This window comes from Calidris pugnax, unplaced genomic scaffold (assembly GCF_001431845.1).
Source record: "Calidris pugnax isolate Ruff unplaced genomic scaffold, ASM143184v1 scaffold95, whole genome shotgun sequence".
NCBI lineage: Eukaryota > Metazoa > Chordata > Aves > Charadriiformes > Scolopacidae > Calidris > Calidris pugnax.
In genome coordinates this window covers 6,001,859-6,016,219 of record NW_015090885.1, presented here as the reverse complement: position 1 = coordinate 6,016,219, position 14,361 = coordinate 6,001,859, and positions in this window count along the sequence as shown.

Genomic DNA, 14,361 nt, shown 5'->3' with positions numbered 1-14,361 from the left:
CGGTGGCTGCTTTCGTCTTCGGGGCCGCCTCTGGCTTGGGGCTGGCGGGAGTCGCCACCGGCAACTCGGGAAACGGGAGTGAGGTCACGGCGGGGAAATGAAATATTTTATATTACATAAATAAATAAATAAAATCAGACCTTGGGGGGTGTCCCTGTCCTTTTTCAGCCTCGGTTTCTCTTTCCCTATCCTTTCTCAGCTTTCATTCACTGCAGCCTGAGCCTCCAGCCGTTACCGGGAGCCCCTGCCCGATCCCCTGGTGTTTGGGCCCAGGGCTCTCCCACCACCCCCCGGGTGACCCCAGCCTCCTCCAAACCAGGTCTGGTCCTTGCTGCCTCCAGTGGTCCTGCTTCGTGCCACATCTCCAGGCCCTTGCTGGTGCCATTGCCTTGCTTTACCCTTTATTTTAAGGGGGGTGGTGGTTAGGTGGCTGAGGGCGTCCGGTGAACGGGAAAGGGAAGGCACGGCAGCAGGAGCAAGGAACAGGGCTGAGCGTGTCTCAGGCTGCGTTTTCTGGAGGCCAAACCATTTTGCCGACTGTCAGTCACTTGACGTGCTCTCCACAGCCCCAGTTCGCCCCAGGAGGTACCAGGTGCCCCTTTACATGAAGGGAAAAAAATTCCCCCCCCCTTGCCTGTGAGAGAAAGCAGTGGTAGTTTTTGAGCTGCAGCCCTGGGGGATTTCAGGGCAATCACGAATGTAGTGCTGGGTCAGAGCAGAGTCCCTGGGGAATTTGGGGGCAAGGGAAAGGAGGGGGCTGGAACAGGGCCCTGGGGATTTCAGGTAGCGGAGAGCACAGGGGCTGCGCCGGACTGTCCGCCCGGGCGGCTGCAAGGGTTCGATATGCCCTGCCTGTTCTGCCATCTGCTGCTCCCCTGCAGCCCGCTGCAAACGTGGAGTTTGAGAAGCATCTGCTGGAGAAAATAGTAACAGAAAAGGAAGTGGGAATAGAAGCTGCCGGTGCCTCGGCACCGCCAGCAGTGCCTGCTGACCTTTTCTGCTTCTCTGCTTTATATAGAACAGCTCTGAATTTACTCAGGTTGGCTCAGTGCTTAAAAGCGAAGCAGGGTTTTTCTCTCCTAAGGTTTAGGCCTGCGAGAGGGAAAACCCCTCCTGCTTTTGGCTGTCTATCTGTGAGGAAGAGCTCCTGCTGCAGGAAAGTTGCAGGGTTGCCCAAAAGGGACAGGAAAACGGGAGAACACCTCCGCATCAGCACAAAATGCCTGTGGCACTGCGATCTTTGGATCTCATCATTGTTGCCTGGTTCCCAAGCTCTTTCAGCATCCTAAAAAATGAAACCAAGATACGCAGTTAAGCGACATCTGACGTGTCTCACAGAAAAACTTTGAGGGCTCCTTGCTGACAGATGACGGACGATGAGCCAGCAGCAGGAGCCTGCAAATGCGGGGTGGGGAGGGCGGCAGTTTTCAGGCTCTACTGCATGCATTGATCCAAGGGATCGCCTTATGCAAGTCCCATGGGATGCCCATGAGGTGAGCGAGAAGGGTGCTCTTCATCAGGGAACACCTCCGGCTCCGAAATGGTGCAGGGCAGCATTTCCCTGACTCACTCCATGGCACAGAGAGGTGGGCACAACCCCTCCCACTTGGCAAGGATGGCCTTCTGGTGCTGAACCATGCAAAGAGTTAAAGACTCACCATGTTGCACCTTTCTGGGTTTTTTTCGTTGTATTCTTTTTTTTTAATGAAAATTTAGGCTGCAGTGGACCAATGGGCGGGATATGCCTTCTGGAAAGTACCACCTTGGAGCAGCTTGCTGACATGCCGCTGCCATGTGTTGGACACTGTGGTTAGCACTCACTTAGACTCAGAATTTTCCTTCACATTCATCTGGAAAAAAAGGGTAATTCTTTCTGACTAAAAAAAAAATGTGCCTTTCTAGATGAGCCCAGGGTTGAGGGCTCCTATTTGGAGGGGCTGTGAAGGGTAGCATTGCAGCCCTGAAGGCACATACTGGTTTAGACTCTGTGGGACATTTCCTTAGAACTACGTGAGGTCTTCAGGCCAAGAGCTGGAGGAAGATGAACATTAAAAATGCAAGATGCGCCCTCTTAAACGTGGCATTACCCCCTGTTCTAGGTCCTACAGCTGTCCCTGAAACGGGACTGCAAGGGAACATCTGGAATCCTCATTTTTCACATCTTCTCTTTACCCCCAGGTTCAAAGGTGACTTTCCAAGGGATCTTCTGGGTGTTCATTTTGGACCAGTGCCAAGCCCTTAACAGTCACTCATTCTTTTAATAGCACTTTTTTTCTCTGTAATGGCCCCAGCGCTTTTTTGAGTGGGGAATACTTCTGGGCTTACCCTAATTCTCAGTCCCCAGGTGCGTGTCTGTCTTTGTCACTGGCCAGTAAAAAATAAGCCGCTGTTAACAGGGGCATTCAAAACAGGGGCAGCAAATGCCACGTGAGGTCTGCTCGGGACCTGGCCGGCTTGCTGCAGGGAGCCCAGGCAGCAATTGCTGGTGAGGCAGCGGTGCATGACTCCTCAATGCAGGTGTGAGGGAAACACTCGCTGCTGCAGGATGCTGCAGGCTGCGGCACTCGCCCTGGCTGGATGTTTGCAGCAGGGGATGAGCACCCAACGACAGCGGTTGCTTCTGGCTTGGTGCTTCCTTCGTCTTAGACACGGCAGGGCACCCTCTGCCTCGGTTTCTCCAGCTAACACTGGTGGGGTGGTGACCATCGGTCGTTGCCTGACTTCCCGTGGTGATGTCGTGGGGGGCTCTCGTGCCCCTCCATCCTCTCCAAGGAAGCAGAACTGAAAAAGATGGCAAGAGCCTTGGCTGCAAATGCAGCCTGTGCCTGGGGGGAAGCCGGTTGCAAAAGTGCTTTTGCCTGGACATGGGATCATGCATGGGCATATCTGGGGAATGAGGAGAGACATTTTGAAGGGCTTGGCTGGAGCAAGTTTTGGAGATGGCAGCCGAGGAGGTGCCTCTAGGTGACTAACTTGGTTTCAGGGAATACTGGACTTCAGCCTCTTAATCAAGAAACCAAACTTCACTGCAGAAATACCTGCCTCTTTCTGACCAGTCTTGCCTTCTTCCACAAGAGAGGGTCTGGCTCGCTGCCCAGGGCAAAAGAGAGACAGCGGAAAATTAGTGCAAACTATGCATTGTGGCACCTGCCACTCTTCTAAGGATGCTTCCAAAAGCTCTCTTTAACACAGGTTTAAAAAGAAAAAAAAATTTAAAGAAAACCAAACCATCAAGTCTGTTTCAGATAACTGTAATTCTGCCAGGTAGAAGATAAGCAGATTGCTTTACCACAGAGAGAGACAGTGCAATGCCAATCTGGGGCAACCAGCAGACACAGGGAACATCTCCTGGGTGAGCTGGGGGCTATGATCACCTCTCCAGTGTCCACAGCTGGGAAACAGAACTCGTCTTAACTGGCCCTCCATCAGGTGTATAGTTGACTTGTTGGTAAACAGGAGTGTGTAGGGATAGGGTTCTCTCCAGCAGGCTGCAAGTCCTGCTTTAAGCCTGGGGACATCAGTGAAGCAATCCTGGCTGGCTCCTGTGGACCTGGGGTTTGGCTCAAGCATTGGATCTGAGGCTTCAGGGCTGGCAGGCCGGTTGGTCCTTGATGTAAATCAAGTGACATTTTCATTTTCGACTATGTGCCAGTGCTGGCACTGTGCTCCCCACCTGCAGGGTGAAGATGTCTGCGTTGCTGTCCCTTCTGCTGCTTTTTTTCCGTGAGCTGCTGGCAGTTGTGTCCGTGTCCTTCCTGAGTCTATTGTTGGGGGTCGGGGGAGCCCATCGGAGGGATGTTGTGCCTGTGAGCAGAGGGGCCCATCAAGCCTGCCTTACAGCCACTCTCAACTCACCTTACAGTCACTGGCAGGGTAAATGTTGAGGGTTTTGGCACTTGCCAATGAAGATAAGCCCTAGCAGGATGTGGTGTGTTAAATGTGGCCAGCCACTTGGCGATGGGAGGGGAGGAGGTTTCATCATGCTATAGGTTTTGAAATGTGACGCTTTTCCTGCATTGCAGAAGCAATGTTTAAAGTGCTGAATGTGCTTTCTGCTTTGAGAGCAAAGGAGCTTTTCTCCTTTCTGTGCGAAAAGACACAATCTGGGGAACAGAATTGCAGGCCGTGCCGTAGAAAAGGTGTGTCAGGTGCGAGGAACATGTAGAAAAGCCTCAGGAGAGGGAGTTCAGCCTTCTGGGAGAGAGAGCACAGTGTGTCTCACAGTCCTGATGGTAGCTCTGCTGAGGCTCCTGGTGTTGCAACAGCAGCAGATGTGGCCAAGCACATGTGGTTCACACAGGCAACGTGTGCTTCCCCACTACAGTGGAGGCAAATAAACTACTGGGCCCCTCCAAAAACTACTGCTCCTCCTCTTTCCCTCCTGCTTTCCCACCTCTCAGCTGCATGCCTCCACCTCCTGCTATGAGGGTCATCCACCTCCAGCATAAAGCCCATGTGGCCCTCCATCCTGCCAAAATAGAGTTAGGTGAAGGTGAGAGAGAGGGTTGGAAAGGAGCAAGGCTGGGAAGCAGGGTGTCCTCTTTCTTCTCCCAGCAAGTTGCAAGTGTGTTCAAGCCGTGTAAGGAAATCACAGGTTGTGTACAGGCATGAGAGCTAAACTTGAGTAAGGAAGAGGTGGAGGCACTAGCTGAGGTCTGGGGAAGCAGGCAGATGAGAATGGTGCTCAGAAACTCCCATTAGCTTATCAGGGAGCACTTACAGCACCGAGACCTGCCAGGCTGAAGGATGACTTTCCTCGGCTTGAATGACTTAAACTGAGACTAGGCAAAAACCTAGGTATGATAGGTTAGGAAAAGCCCTGTAGTGGCTTTGAGTTATTTGATTGAGTGGTTATTTTCTACCACAGGGATTTCTCTGATGCTGGGTTGTGACCCGAGCCTTCTCTCCTGCATTTCTCTTCTGACTGTTTCTTTACCAGCTCCCTCTAAAACACTGCTGTTCCTGGGAATCTCTCCTACTTTTGGCCATATACCAAGGTAACCAAAGGGCCATGAGAATTGGTGGGAAAGGGCTTAGGCGCAGCAAAACACGACATTTTGAAAGGTTACTTCTGCATTTCATTCTTCATGAATTGGATTTCAGAGAATTGGGAAGTACTGGTGTACGACAGAAGAGGAACGTATGAACAACACCACTGAATGCTCTGTTTTATCCATTGGTCTAAGAAGTCTTAAAAATATCTGCCTGCTTCCTTTCTGTACTTACGTACTTTGTGTGATGCAATCCAGTGGTGATGCTGCCTTAATGCGTGGAGAAGGAGGAGCAGAGAGGTGTTTCAAGGACATTGACTCCTCACCTCCCCTCCTCTGGTGTCACCCTTACCCCTTGCATGTACCCAAACTTGCAGGGGAATGAAGCCTTTGGAGGAGGCCACCAAAGACATCCATGTGCTATGGTTAGCCCTCTGGTGTGTTCCCACAGTGGCCCTGGTCTGGAAGAAAGGAGGGACAAGCTCTTGACAGCAATCACTAGGCAAAGGAAGCTGCTAACTGTGAAACTTCTTGCTCTTAAAACTGAGATAGCATTTGAGATCTGGGAGGAAATATTCTGTCACTGATCCGCCAGGTCTGTGGCTGCACAAAGCTGCAAGACAGTATTAGAGGATCTGGTTTGTGGAAAAAAAAACCCCAAACATATTTGATTTGTGGTATATGTCAGACCATGTGCTGTCAAAAGTCAGTTGCAAGTTAAGAAAATCACAACTCCAGGAGACAGAGGGAGGCGTGGGAATAAGGATGTTGTGCCTCTTGTAGGTCTACTGTTGCTGCAGTCTGTACCCAGCCAATGGCAGCGACTCTGTACCACCTCCAAGCAGTGACTTCTGCTTGAAGCAGAGGAGAAAATAACACTTGCACTTTCATTCTCTATCAAAGACCCCTTTGCTGTGTTCCACCCCAAACACTCAGCAGTGGGAGCGCAGGACGGCTTCTTGTTTGACATGGATGTGACAAGAGCATGAGCTCAGGAGTGGGGCTTTGTGTCAGAGCAGGCATTTGCTGAGTGTGGAAAACGCGTTGGTCTCTGGTCTGTCAAAGAAGCCATCATGCTGGAGTAGCTGGGGGGCTGTAAGAGGCAGAGGAGTGCGAGATCTTTTTGCATGCTGTTCAGTCATCTGCTTTCACTGGGACTAGTGCTTGGGAAGTGAAATGTTGCTTATCCCATCCTCGGTCTCCAGAGCCTTCTCATTTTTTCCACTGAATATCCCTGACATGCCAGCCGCTTTGATGTAACCTAGCCATGCGTGGCTTAAGTTGTCTTGGCTGTGATAGTGAAACCTGTGAGACCACGCTTGGACTGACACAAATGTGTCCAGCCATAAACGAGGCTGGATGAGGAACCTGTAGGTGCCTTGTGCCATGGCCAGGAGGAAGCAAACCAGAAGAACTGAGCAGGGAGTGGTTGTATGTGTGGGTGGTGCTAGGGAGAAATGAGGGGCAACATAATCCCGAAGTTCAGGAGCTGGCATCATGGTCCAGTGGTAAGAATTTCTACCAGTGGAGAGAAGCATAGCAAAGGTCATTGCTATCATTAAGAAGCCCAGGCTGGAGAGATATGTGAGCTGGGATGTCCAAGCAGCCTTTGGTCTTATTTCCAAAGGTGATCCTAGGGTTGTTGATGGTGTTTGCAACCTTCTAAAGACCCTCGCCATGGTACAGCCTTCTCCTGAAGGTTGCAAACTTCTAAAAACCAGGACTCAGCTGTGAGATGCCAGAGGGGGAACCTGTGTGTATGTGGGCATGGAGAACATATTTGCCAAACAGGCCAAACACGGCATCTGTGCTGTAGGGTTGCTTTTTCTCTTCTTGAGGCTCTTCATGAGGACATTTAGATCTCGGGCCTCCCCTCAGTCTTTGCCTTCTTCCAGTGGCTGAAGCGGAAGACAAGACACATTGTTGGGGGAACTGAATTCAACAGACAGGCTCACCTGAACTTCACAGCGAGTGAATGGTGCCTCTGAAGGAAGGCACAACCAAGTAAAACGTGCTCATGCCCCAGAGCTCCAAGGTTTTCCACCAATAACGTGTGATACCCATTTAAAGCGGGAAGTCCCATGCCTTGCACTTACAGAAAATTACTCTTTTTTAGATTCGAAGGGAAAAAAAACAAACCAGAGCTGGACACCACACTGAAGTTTGAGGTTCAAATGATTTCAGGTTTCGTTCTTGTTTTAGGCTTTGGGGGCTTTTGCTTTTGTTTGTTTTCTCCTGAACTCCCCCTCCCACCTTCAAATGTCAACCTGGCAGGTTTCTGGAATTGAGTCCTTTTGAGCTTTGCTTCCTGAAAGCCCTGAATTTGCACTTCCCATGTTGCTGTCTGATTTGTGTCTATACTAGAGTGAGGTATGCCTGCAGATGCCTCAGCAAGGACAGATACATAGCTGTCTCTAAATAAGCAAATCTGCCAAAAGATGTTGTGGTTGGCAAGAAAACTACTCTGACGTGAGGAGAGGCCAGTCCGCAGGTTGCCAGGACAATCTTACTGCAGATGGAAGTTTTGGAGGCTTTCTGTACCGATCCCTCTACTGAGCCCATGTAAACTGAAACCAGCTAATGCTTTTTAACACAGATATGGGCATATTTTTTCATAGGGTCAAAAAAAACAGCATTTCTGACAATGCTTTTCTGACTAGTGAATTCCTTATTCCAACACAGAAACAAGCCAAAGCCCAGTAAGGATATACAGGCATAATCTCAGCACAAGGAAAGAAAGCTTCTTATTTTCTTACTGTTAGTCTTAGAAATACATGTTTCTTTTCTTTTCTTTTTTTTTTTGGTGGATTTTTAAAAATAGATCAGTCTAAACCATATCTGGTATATAAAATCTCATCCCAGCAGAGCTAATGCCTTTAAAATGAAGCCTAACCACAATCAAAGCAGAGGATAACATTGCCTGGCAGCGCTGATTACAGGTAGCGCTTTCAGCTCTGCTTTTAGCAGAGGGTGTTATTCTGCTCTTCAGGCGTGACTCCTCTTGAAATCAGTGTTGCATTATATATACAAATCTGTGTCAGAATGGTATTCACACTTGCAAACACTGTGCTTGTCCATATGGGGAGATTGCAGGTAGGAAGGTAGGCTGCAAGGTAGCAGCATGATCATTGATTCTCATTATCTCCTCATTTACATGCTCCTAGTGGGCACAAGGTGTGATTTGCCTTACTCCACTCACAAAGACAGGAGAGGTCTGAACAAATGCTTTGGGTGAAATCACATACAACAGTCAGAGCTGATTTACTGCCTGGCTTTTGCCCTTCTCTCTGCCCTCAGCCCACCAGATTCTGCTGCTGACGCTGGTTCTTGCGCTCGTCTGATATTCCAGTAAATTGATGCAACTCACAAAGATGGCCAAGAAAAGAAGGTTGATTTTATTTATTTTCTCTGTTGGGTTAGCATTTTGAACCAGATTCTAAGCGGGCTCTGAGGGTTAAATGTTCCAGGGTGAGATTTGTCCCTCTCTCTGGTTGCCAGTATGGAAGTAATTCTTGGGGTTTTTGTAAGCCTGCATCTAGAAACCAAGCACCATGTGAATCAGCTGTCAATTGCTAAAATCAAAACAACATTTTGACAAGCAAATCCCACTTACAGGTTGTCAGCCCTTAGTCATATTGACAAATTCCTGAAGTTGGCAGGACAAATGCCCAACAGATCACGTGTAGAAGGCATATCTAAAGAGCGACTTTTCAAACATGCTACTTTACACCTTGATTCATTCATTTTACATGGGCATTTTCATATCTGCGTGTCATGTTGGCACACATGCTTAAATGTATTCTTGCTTACGTTTGCACTATGCCAGTTTCTTGTTGTCACTGTGGTTTTATGATTAAGATAGCTTGAGTTTCTGCGAACCTCTGCATAACCTCTAGGACCAAAGTCCTCAGACCTTGCCTCCACACGGTCCCCTCTGAAGCCAACTCAGAGCCTTACACATTTTTTTTCCCCAGCGAATGCAAGAGCAAGCTCTGTTCCCCAGGTAACACAGAACACAACTGTCCTATCTGGATACAAACCAGACTGAAAATCAACTTCCCCATGATGCAGCCTCTTGTGCCAACTAGCAAAATGCCTGATTAGGCAGGCTTTCCAGGGACTCGGCTGTCCTTAGCTGCACTCCGGCACCGCTAACACCCGGAGCAGGGAGCACAGGTGCCCTGCCTGCCAGGGGAGGCAGGGCTCCAGCAGCCCTCTGAGGCAGGAGAACAGGGCAGGGAGCATGCTATGAACATGCATATGGTGCAGCAATAGCCCTCTGAGGTCAAGCAGGTTCCTTTTCAATGCTTACTCATTGCTGCATTTAAATCTCTTCTGTGTAATAGCATCAAAAAAAAACCCACCCAAAAAATGGAAAATACAGCCCAGCATGTTCCACCAGGGGCTGTGTTTCAGTGGTGTCTACCTGATCACTTGCCTGGTGTGGCAGCAGCCAGTGCTGCTGCTGCATGTGGCGCCGTGTTGTCCCTGCTCTCTGTCCTGGGGCCACAGTGAGGGTAGTCAGGATGAGGCCACCTCAGCCACAGCCATGCTCCTGCAGAGCTGCCAAGCCCTGGCAACCTAAACTGCCTGTGAAAACAGGACCAAGGGTCTCAGCGCTTTATGAGCCAGCAGAAGTCAACAAAGCAACCAGCACAACTAGTAACTTACAGCTGGCAAGAGAGTTTGAGCCACCAGTGTGCTGAAATAGCTGGTGCGAATGTTAAAAAACCCCATAATCAGCTCATGTCTTCTTCACAGCCTGCTACTGCTGAGGGCTGTGACTCCCTGGCCAGGAGGGCTGGCACAGCCATTGCAGGCAACAGAGCCGGCTTTGCTGAGGAGAACCGGTGTGTCTACTGCTCTGTCTTCACACACTGAGATGGAAACCGTGGTTGATCCTTGGGTTCTCCTTTACGAGCAGATGAACCACCTCTGCTGCAGGGGAAGAACTTGCAGGAACTAGCCTGGGAGAAGGTGGATGAGGGCAACTGTGAATGCCATCTTGCAACCTGTGGAGAAAAGATCCACTAACTCTTTCCTGCGTAGACCACCTGAGCACGCTGGGCTATTCTGCATGGTGGTTACACAAACAGTGATGCCTCGCAACAGCGAAGTACAGTGATTGAGTGAGACCCACACAGCAGTGTGTTGTGAGCATAAATGAAGAGGGTTAATCCCAGATTGTTAAAGCAACTTTGTTTTTGACAAGCCTTGGTGCTTTGAGCAGTAAAAATCAAATATCCACGCAGTAATCGAGACAATGTTACACTTCCCAAACAATGTAAGTGCATTTTTCATTTACTTTACTTGAATTAATTCGTCACACTCCCCACTTCTGCATTCAGAAGATTTTTTTAACTTTATTCGTCACTCCTGATTTACCATGGCACAGCAGACATACTACCTGTGCTTTCTAATGCACCATGTCACCAAAGCACATTATTTGTCTGTGCCCGACCAAGCCGGCGCCCAGCAGTGCTGCCTGCCCTGGGCGTTGCTAGACCCTGGTCCCAGCCAGGAGCTGTGCTTGTGATACTTGTCCCATCCCCAGCACACTTTGATAGCAGTGACTCTCTGCCTTGGTCTTACGAGGGCAGAGTTTGGCCCTTCAGTTTGCCCCTGCTGAGGTAGGGAATCTGTGGTTTTGACTAGCTGAGTGATAATGGGAAACAGAGTCAGAGCCCTGGAACAGGCTGCCCACGGAGGTCATGGAGTCCCCTTCTCTGGAGATTTTCAAGGCCCGCCTTGATCCAGTCCTGAGTAATGTGCTCTGGGCAATCCTGCTTTAGCAGGGGAGTTGGACTAGATGATCTCTAGAGGTCCCTTCCAACTCTGTCCAATCTGTGAATCTGCTAGCTTGGGTATTACCTAATTGCAAAGCTGTTAGCCCCCTGAAATGCCTGCCACAGCATACAAACCACTCTTGAAGGCCAGAAGACCGCTGTTCTCTGGAACATGCATCACACCAGACGGGCTGCAGAACAATGGTGCACCAATCCCAGAGGACTATACAGGGGCAGACACTGGCTTAGCCCATCTCCCGGGTTTAAAATGACCTTCACAGGTCCAGTTAGGACTTCCTTGTGCCCAGGGTGGTGGGGGAGCACAGTACCTAGGGGATGATGTCATGGAAGGGATCCCCAGCAACTATGTGCGACCTTTGCTGAACACAGAGAGAGGACTGAGCCCCACATGGGGACACTGCCTGAGGTTTCCTCCTTCAGTTGGCCTGAGCACCAGTGCACATTGAATGCCAAACCCCTTGAAGTGGGCCATCACCCAGCAACATCTTTGCATGAAATGGCTCCCTCCCATGCTCCAAGGGGCCCATGCTGTCTGTCCTGCCATGCTGAAAGTAGGCTGGCACAAGTGAAACCTGCCCGTGTTGCCTGAAAGTTGCCTTTTCTTTTTTTTTTTTCTGTAAACAGGACCATACTTGAGCTCTAATCTGTGCTGGGATGAAGCATTTAACATCTTCAGATGTTGCCAGCTTTACAGTCTGAAGGTTGAGGACAGCTAGGGGGAAAAAAAACAAGAACAAGAAATCTCTTGAGCTGTGGAGTTTTTCTTACTGTTATTTTCCTTTGTAAGATGAAGGTGATTTTCTGTAACATGAAACTGTTGGATTTTTCTCTTTCCCCAAAAAGATTTTTTCATTTGTTAATTGACAATGCGTAGGATACAGTCTACCTTGGTGTAAACAGCTTAACTTCTCAGGCTGCTGGGACATCTTTGGTAAGGCTGCCTTCTGCCCTTCTCTTAAGGAAAAGAAAAAAAGGTGTCATTTATTTCTGCTGATGAGCAAATGAGTGTTACCAGCTGAATTAGGTTCATTACTCGATATACCTCATATTCCACATGCTGATACTGGAGCCACCAAATGCTAACAAAAAGAATTCCTAAAAACGTTACTCTGCTTTGCAACGGGATCATTTCTCTGACAACGATTTTTTAAGGCCACTTGCACAATCATTTTTTGGTGATATACATCTCTGAAAACACAGCTGGGTTACTGCTCATTCAGCCTGGTCGTTCTTATTTTAACAGCGTGCACAGGTACTTTTAGTTCTGATTAACACAGGTGGGAATGTTCATTCACATTAAAACCAATAAAAGGGGTGGCAGTTCTGAAGGAGGGAATGGGGTTATGGATCTTCACTGGTGAGTAGGTGCTGGTTTTTGGTTTTCAGTATTTACCCAGGTCTGCCCTTTCTGATATTTCTTTGAGCTCTTGACTGAGAAATAGGGGGAGGCTGTTTTTTGTTTGTTTGTTTTTACTAAGTGTTCAAAATAACAATGTTTGAGTGTGCTGGAATTGTGTTTCTGCAGCGGTGGCTCTGTCATTCAGAAAAATGGTGATGTCAGTGGGTCCACAGGAGAAATCTAGCAGTGACATATTGGATAGCCTTCCCTTTGAGTGCAAAGGGTGACTACCACAAGTGCTGATTAGTGAAATTCATTTTCTCTACGTAGCACATACACTGCAAAATTTCACTTGTCTTTTCTGCTTTTTTCCTCATGTTTTTGTGTGAAAGCGGAGGAAAAATGTGGGGGGTGTGGTGTTCTCACATCTTCCTCTTTTCCACAGTAACTGTTTTTAGCAGTATTTAAAGACCCTTTCTTATTAAATCCAAGTTTCCCTTTTCAGGCTGCAATACTTCTACCTGTTTAAACCTGTTTCTGGAGCACATATAGGTGAAATGCTGAAGGCCTATTAAAGTGTGCGATAAAGCTTATTCCTGTGGGGATTTTGCTGTGAATTAGTGGGTTTACAGTACCTGCTACAGTGCTCATATAAAGGAATCTCTTCTGAACTTCAATATGTATGAGTCCTTCAACATTGTTAGCATCCTAAGGATGCATAATACCTCTTCCCTTGAAGAGATGGCTTCCAAGAATCAAGGATATGTGCTTAGGGAAGCTTTAACTGATGGAAAAAATGACTTCTGCCACTGATCAAAGCAGAACAAAGCACTTGACCACTATGCTCTCCCTGTTATTGCAGGGAGTTCTCTGAAGGAGAAGATACCAAGAGCTGTGATACTTAGAAAAAGAGAAGGAGCTATGACTGAGAATAGCGTCTGTGAGTTCAGCTGTCTATGTAAAATCTAGGCAGCCTTAATGAAGTGATTAGTAAGAAGGAGTATGATGCCTTGTCACTGCAGACTGGCAGTGATGAGCTCCATCGCTTTCCCTGGGTCTGCTCATCTTAGAGTGGGGTTAAACCTCAAACAAGAAATGCAGGTGTGGATGTAACAGGCTGGAGTTTCATTCTAGTTGAAATATACTAATGGCAGAAATATTAAAAAAAAAAAAGCTTGAATTTAAAATGAAAGTGAGATGATAAACTGTACAGCTGTAACAGGTTTGCCAGTAACTTCATAATAATGTGGAATACATGATTAGAGTAGGAGAAGAAAGTGCATGGGCCCATCTGACTTGCAGAGAGGCAGTCCCTGTCTGAAAGCTACTGTGACTTGGGAAAACAATCTATGTATGAATGAATATATTAATGATATTTTTTTCTACTCTGACTACTGTGAAAACACCTGGTCCTCATGTCATCTGCATTTGCAAACTGTGCTGGTCATCCTGTTACAAAATGCATGGGCAGAGTACAAAAGCACAGGATTTAAATCAGAGCCCAAATCAAAAAATACAAGCACTAGAAACCCTGCAATAGAGAGACACAGAGTCTCAGTCTGTCTCAATAGCAAACTCCTCTCTGCCTTTTCATATAGAATGATATTTTTTTTTTCTCTACAGAGAAGTTGTAACCTGTTCTTGTTCTGGTATTTGATTTCTCTGTGGAATACCAGCTGGTTAATTATGTCAAAGTAAAACTCTTGATTTCTATTATGATCCAATAAGGCCAATTCGCTTCTACATCCATCCATCTAATTCAAGGAAGCTATACTGAAGGAAAACTGGAGCAACAGAGTGGCAAATAATTTCTGATGAAAAGAACAAATTTGCTTTAAATTAGTCGTTTAAATCAGCAAGCCAGAAATCTGCATTTAAATAAATGATTTTAATCTTTGTTTGCATTTGCACTTTACTTTTTTTCCCCTGAAGAAAATCAGATTTTCATTAATGTGTAGCCCTCTCACTGTAATTATTACAGCTAAATATAACCCCTTACACTATTTTGCAGGAGAGTATGCAATATCTTTACAAATCTATGTCGCTAAGTGCATGTTTATTCCCTTGGGCTTGTATTTTTTAAGCAAGCGGTTTGTTTTTCTGCTGGGGCTTTACTTCAGACTGGTTCTGTTTTGCAACTCAGGCTCGTGAGGGCTCTGCCCTTCCAGGCTTTAGAACAAGGTGCTGCCCATACCTCTCCCCTGTCCTGTTCGGAGCTGGGGCA